The sequence below is a fragment of the Scyliorhinus torazame genome, chromosome 24 (assembly GCF_047496885.1).
Source record: "Scyliorhinus torazame isolate Kashiwa2021f chromosome 24, sScyTor2.1, whole genome shotgun sequence".
In the NCBI taxonomy this organism is placed as follows: Eukaryota; Metazoa; Chordata; class Chondrichthyes; order Carcharhiniformes; family Scyliorhinidae; genus Scyliorhinus; species Scyliorhinus torazame.
Window position 1 is genome coordinate 46,508,502 of NC_092730.1, and position 6,000 is coordinate 46,514,501.

The 6,000-nt window shown below is 45.8% G+C and overlaps 1 non-coding gene across 1 annotated transcript; it reads right to left on the minus strand.

Annotated features, from left to right (window-relative positions):
• Window positions 1-5,204: 5,204 nt before the first annotated feature.
• Window positions 5,205-5,293, minus strand: trnar-ucg (transfer RNA arginine (anticodon UCG)). The gene is given in 2 exon segments: window positions 5,205-5,240; window positions 5,257-5,293. It is a non-coding gene; the product is annotated as a tRNA-Arg (tRNA).
• Window positions 5,294-6,000: the final 707 nt, after the last annotated feature.

A 6,000-nucleotide genomic window follows, 5' to 3' on the forward strand; every position in this document is an offset into this window, starting at 1 on the left:
AAGTTTTGTAATGATTCTGATATGCAGACGTGTTAACGGAAACTGACAAACAACATAATGATTTTATCCACTCAATAACAATATCAGAGATTGATCATTACAGATTTCCTTCGACTTTCACACAGATTTTCAGAGAATGAAGGATACTGAATGAATGACAGACTCTCATACAGTCCCAGAGACTCTCGCAAAGCGATTTAACTGAATCCCAAAGACAGAGTGTTACAGAAGATATGCAACAATCCGATGAATTACCGGAATATTACAAATATGGAATGAATCTGACTCTGTCATACAGTGTCAGAGACTGAAATATACATGAATTATATTTCAAAATTGATCGCGTTTAGCAGGGTGGTAGTGTCAAAGAACCCGATGGAGCGAATCCTCAATGTGAAGATGGTGCCTTGTCTCCACAAGGACTGTGCAATGGTCACTCTGAACATATAGAGTATGGGACACGGAGCTCCACAGACTGAATCCTACTTTCCACACAACACCACTGACTGGATTGGATTGGATTGGATTTGTTTATTGTCATGTGTACCGAGGTACAGTGAAAAGTATTTTTCAGCGAGCAGCTCAACATATCATTAAATACATGGGAAGAAAAGGGAAGAAAAGAAAATACATAATAGGGCAACACAACATATACAATGTAACTACATAAGCACTGGCATCGGATGAAGCATACAGGGTGTAGTGTTAATGAGGTCAGTCCATAAGAGGGTCATTTAGGAGTCTAGTGACAGTGGGGAAGAAGCTGTTTTTGAGTCTGTTCGTGCGTGTTCTCAGACTTCTGTACCTGCTGCTGGATGGAAGAAGCTGGGTGGGAGGGATCTTTGATTATGCTGCCCGTTTTCCCCAGGCAGCGGGTTGTGTAGATGCAGTCAATGGATGGGAGGCAGGTTCGTGTGATGGACTGGGCAGTGCTCACGACTCTCTGAAGTTTCTTGCGGTCCTGGGCCAAGCAGTTGCCATACCAGGCTGTGATGCAGCCCGATAGCATGCTTTCTAAGGTGCATCTGTAAAAGTTGGTGAGGTTAATGTGGACATGCCGAATTTCCTTAGTTTCCTGAGGAAGTATTGGCGCTGTTGTGCTTTCTTGCTGGTAGCGTCGACGTGGCTGCACCAGGACAGATTTTTGGAGATGTGCACCCCTTGGAAATTGAAACTGCTAACCATCTCCACCTCGACCCCGTTGATGCTGACAGGGGTGTGTACAGTGCTTTGCTTCCTGAAGTCAATGGCCAGCTCTTTAGTTTTGCTGGCATTGAGGGAGAGATTGTTGTCGCTACACCACTCCACTAGGTTCTCTGTCTCCCGCCTGTATTCTGACTCGGCGTTATTCGAGATCCGGCCCACTATGGTCGTATCATCAGCAAACTTGTAGATGGAGTTGGAACCAAGTATTGCCACGCATTCGTGTGTGAACAGGGTGCAGAGTAGTGGGGCTAAGTACGCAGCCTTGCGGGGCGGCGGTGTTGAGCACTATTGTGGAGGAGGTGTTGTTGTTCATTCTTACTGATTGTGTTGTGTTGATCAGAAAATCGAGGATCCAGTTGCAGAGTGGGGAGTCAAGTCCTAGGTTTTGGAGCTTTGATATGAGCTTGGCTGGGACTATGGTGTTGAAGGCGGAGCTGTAGTCAATAAATAGGAGTCTGATTTAGGGGTCTTTGTTTTCGAGATGCTATAGGGATGAGTGTCGGGCCAGGAAATGGCGTCTGATGTGGACCGGTTGCAGCGGTATGCGAATTGCAGTGGATCAAGGCGTTCTGGGAGTATGGAGGTGTTGCGCTTAATGATGAATGATAGTGAATTCCAAGACTTCCGTCGTTCCAGTGAGAACAAACCGAGTTTATTCAACCGCTCCTCATAGCTAATGCCCTCCATAACAGGTAGCATCCTGGTAAAATCTCTTCTGCACCCTCTCTAAACCCTCCACATCCTTCTGGTAGTGTGGCGACCAGAGTTGAACACTATTCTCCAAGTGTGGCCCAACTAAGGTTCTATACAGCTGCAACATGACTTGCCAATTCTTGTCCTCAATGCCCCGGCCAATGAAGGCAAGCATGCCGTATGCCGTCTTGATTACCTTCTCCACCTATGTTGCCCCTTTCAGTGACCTGTGGATCTGTAGACATAGATCTCTCTGACTTTCAATACTCTTGAGGGTTCTACCATTCACTGTGTATTCCCTACCTGCATTAGACCTCCCAAAATGCATTACCTCGCATTTGTCCAGATTAAACTCCATTTGCCATCTCTCCGCCCAAGCCTCTAAAAGATCTAAATCCTGCTGTATCCTCTGACAGATCTCATCGCTATCCGCAATTCCACGAACCTTTTGTGTCATCTGCAATCTTACTTATCAGACCTGTTACATTTTCCTCCAAATCATTTGTATACACTACGAACAGCAAAGCTGCCAGCACTGATCACTGCGGAACGCCACTAGTCCCAGCTCTCCAATTAGAAAAGCACCCTTCCATTGCTACTCTCTGCCTTCGATGACCTAGCCAGTTCTGTATCCATCTTGCCAGCTCACCACTGATCCCGTGTGACTTCACCTTTTGTACCAGTCTACCATGAGGGACCTTTGACAAGGCCTTACTGAAGTCCTTATAGACAACATCCACTGCTCTACCTGCATCAATCATCTTTGTGACCTCTTCGAAAAACTCGATCAAGTTAGTGAGACACAAAACCATCCTGCCTCTCACTAATACGTCCATTTGCTTCCAAATGGGAGTAGATTCTGTCTCGAAGGATTCTCTCCAGTAATTTCCCTACAACTGACAAAAGGCTCATTCCTGGCACCAATCGAGGAAACCTTCTCTGAACCGTTTCCAACGTATTTACATCTTTCCCTAAATAAGGAAACCAAAACTGCACAGAATTAGCGAAATGTGTAGCTCCTGGAATAAAAGGGACAGCAGCAATATGGATATAAATGTGGTTGAATAATCAGAAACAGAATGTAATGGTCAATCGAGACTTTTCGGACTGGAAGAAGGTTTGAGTGTTTCACATGGGTTCCTACTGGAATATTTGCTTTCCCTGATGTATAACAATGTGCTAGATCATGGTGTACAGGGAACAGTTTCAAAGTTTAGGGATGGTACAAACTTGGAAATTTTGAAAACTGAGACGCGGACAGTCGAGTACTTCAAACGACGAAAGATGATTTTCAATCTGGAGACGTGTGAGATGATGCATTTTGGTAGGGAAGTGTAGAATCACAGATTTTACAGTGCAGAAGGTGGCCATTCGGACCATAGAATCTGCACCGGCTCTTCAAAGAGAACCCCCATGAAGCCAACACCTCCACCCTATCCCCGCATCCCAGCTACCCCATCTAACCTAAGGGCAATTTAGCATGGCCAATCCACCTAACCTGCACATCTTTGGAGCGTGGGAGGAAACCGGAGCACCCGGCCGAAACCGACAGAGAACCCGAAGCGGGTATCGAACCTGAGACCCGGCGCTGTGAAGCCATAGTGCTAACCACTATGCTACCGTGCTGCCCCTCAACTATTTATGGGATGTAGGAGCAGACAGAGCTGGGTGTATATGTGGATAGATCATTGAAGGTGGACAGGTGGAGAGAGCAGGTAATAAAGCAGATCTTATTCTGGGCTTATTTACGAATGGAAAAGAGAACAAGAGGAAGGAGGTTATGCTGAATCTGTACAAGGCACCAGTTAGACATCAGATGGAATATTTTGTACAGCTCTGGGAGCCACAATATTGGAAGGCTGTGGACGTATTGGGCAGCGTGCAGAAGAGGTTTACAGGATTGATTCCATTTAGGAGGCTAGATTGGAGATGTTGGGAACGTTCTCCTTGGAGAGGATAAGGCTGAGAGGAGATATGATGGAGATGTTCAAAATCATGAGGGGGCTAGGCGGAGTAACTAGAGAGAAACTGTTCCCCCGAGAAAAAAGAGCAAGAATGAGAGGGCACAGATTTCCGTTGATTTGCAAAGGAAGCAGCTGTGATGTTTGAAAAAGAAGCACTTTTGCACAACGAGTGTTTCGGGTCTGGAATGCACTGAGGATTGAATCTTCTTGCACCATTCTCTATACCGATATTCCTAATCCTCTGTCTGATAATCGATTTAATTCACGACACCAGTTTTGGGCAGGAGTTTGGCACCATGAAAACATGCGGTTTCAGAAGCTCCAAAACAGACGCCAGCTTCATCTGGGGCACTGCTGGCAGATTTTGTCTTTCCAGAACCGGCCGCCCAGCCGTGAAAACAAGTCCATCAGAAGATCTCATTACACTGTAAGACGGAGGAGCAGAAGTAGGCCATTCGGCCCATCGTGTCTGCTCCACCATTCAAAGAGGTTATGTCTGTTCTGATATAATCCTCAAACCCAGTTTCCCGCCTTATCCCCATAATCCTTGCTTTCCTTTACTGATTAAAAATCTGTCTCAAGGGCAGCACGGTGGTTCAGTAGGTTATGCAGGTGCCTCACGGCACCGAAGGCCCATGTTCGATACCGGCTCTGGGTCACTATCTGCGTCGAGATTGCACATTCTCCCTGTGTTTGGGTGCGCTCCCACACCAAAAGATGTGCAGAGTCGGTGGATTGGTTGCAAAATTGCCCCTTAGTTGGAAACAATGTTTGGGTACTCTAAATTTTTAAAAAATCTGTCTGTGGCAGCCTTCAACAAATTAACTGACCCACCCTCTACATTCGGTTCATACAAACATTGCTACAGATGCTCTATACTCCGAGAGAAGAAACTACTCATCATTTCTGGTTGAAATGGGCGGCCACCTCCTCTGAGATTATTCCTTCTGGTCCTAGACTCTCCCACATGGTGAACCAGCTTCTCAGCATTTATCCTGTCAAGCCCCGCCCCCCCCCCCCCCCGGTGGATATACATGGATGTGGGCTAAATGCGGGCAAGTGGGACTAGCTTCGTGATACAAATTGGGCGGCATGGTCAAGCTGGGCCGAAGGGCCTGTTTCCATGCTGAAACATCTATGACTGTAACCACCTTCCTGAGGACATTAGAATTCCCTCCACAGAATTGTATTGAACCGATTGATCCATAATATTTTATTCAAATCTTCATCCAAATCAATCAGATATTGTGGATTCATTCGGGGGTAAACGAAAGACTAAGATGAGAGAGAGGAGGGAAAACTGCATTGTCAGCAAAAGTTCCACCGGATTTCTGTATACAAAGGCCACGGCAGGACTCGAACCTGCAATCGCCTGATATCATTAATTGAATTACCGAAGTCAGACGCCTTATCCATTAGGCCACGCGGCCACCGGCTGTAACATTTGAGCTGATGTTTAGCCCACGTGAAAAAATACTGCGATTATTTATATTTCATTTCTGTTTTTTGTGATCCGCTGTTTCCCAGATCCCAGAAAATACAAGGGAAAGCTCCAGCTGCCGGACATGGTCATTTTCAAAGTGGAAAAGCCCTTCACTCTGTGAGCTGTGAAGATTCATGGAGGCTCGGGGACTCTCAGGCTGGCCAGGGCTCTTTATCCGGCTCCATTCACAGGAAAAGTGACTTCAGTTTCCGCAATAACATCCGCTCTCTCTGAAACCCCCAAACTGAAATTCAGAGTCACCGTGAAGGTGAAGACTGCGGACTGCGGTTCCCGCTCCTGCTGTTTAATACAGATCACTATAACTGTGTACATTGAGCAGAAAGAAATTGTTGTTGTTTGTAAACATTTCTTACTGAACTCACTGTCATTCTGCATTAAGAGGACGACTTTGAATCTCCTGCTATTTGACAAACTTGAGGATGAAGTGAAAAAGCTGCGGCTTTTAGCTGTTGTTTGACTGCTTGTGGGTGAATAGTGGAACACTGTCCATATTGAAACCATATTAAAAATGATCAGAAAGTTACTTATTTCACTCCCCTCCCTAATTGCGCGTAAATTCTGAGTTAGAAACTGTTTTTCTTTCTCGGTTTGAAACTCACGAAGTCGCGGAAAAGTTCACTTCCAAATTACAAC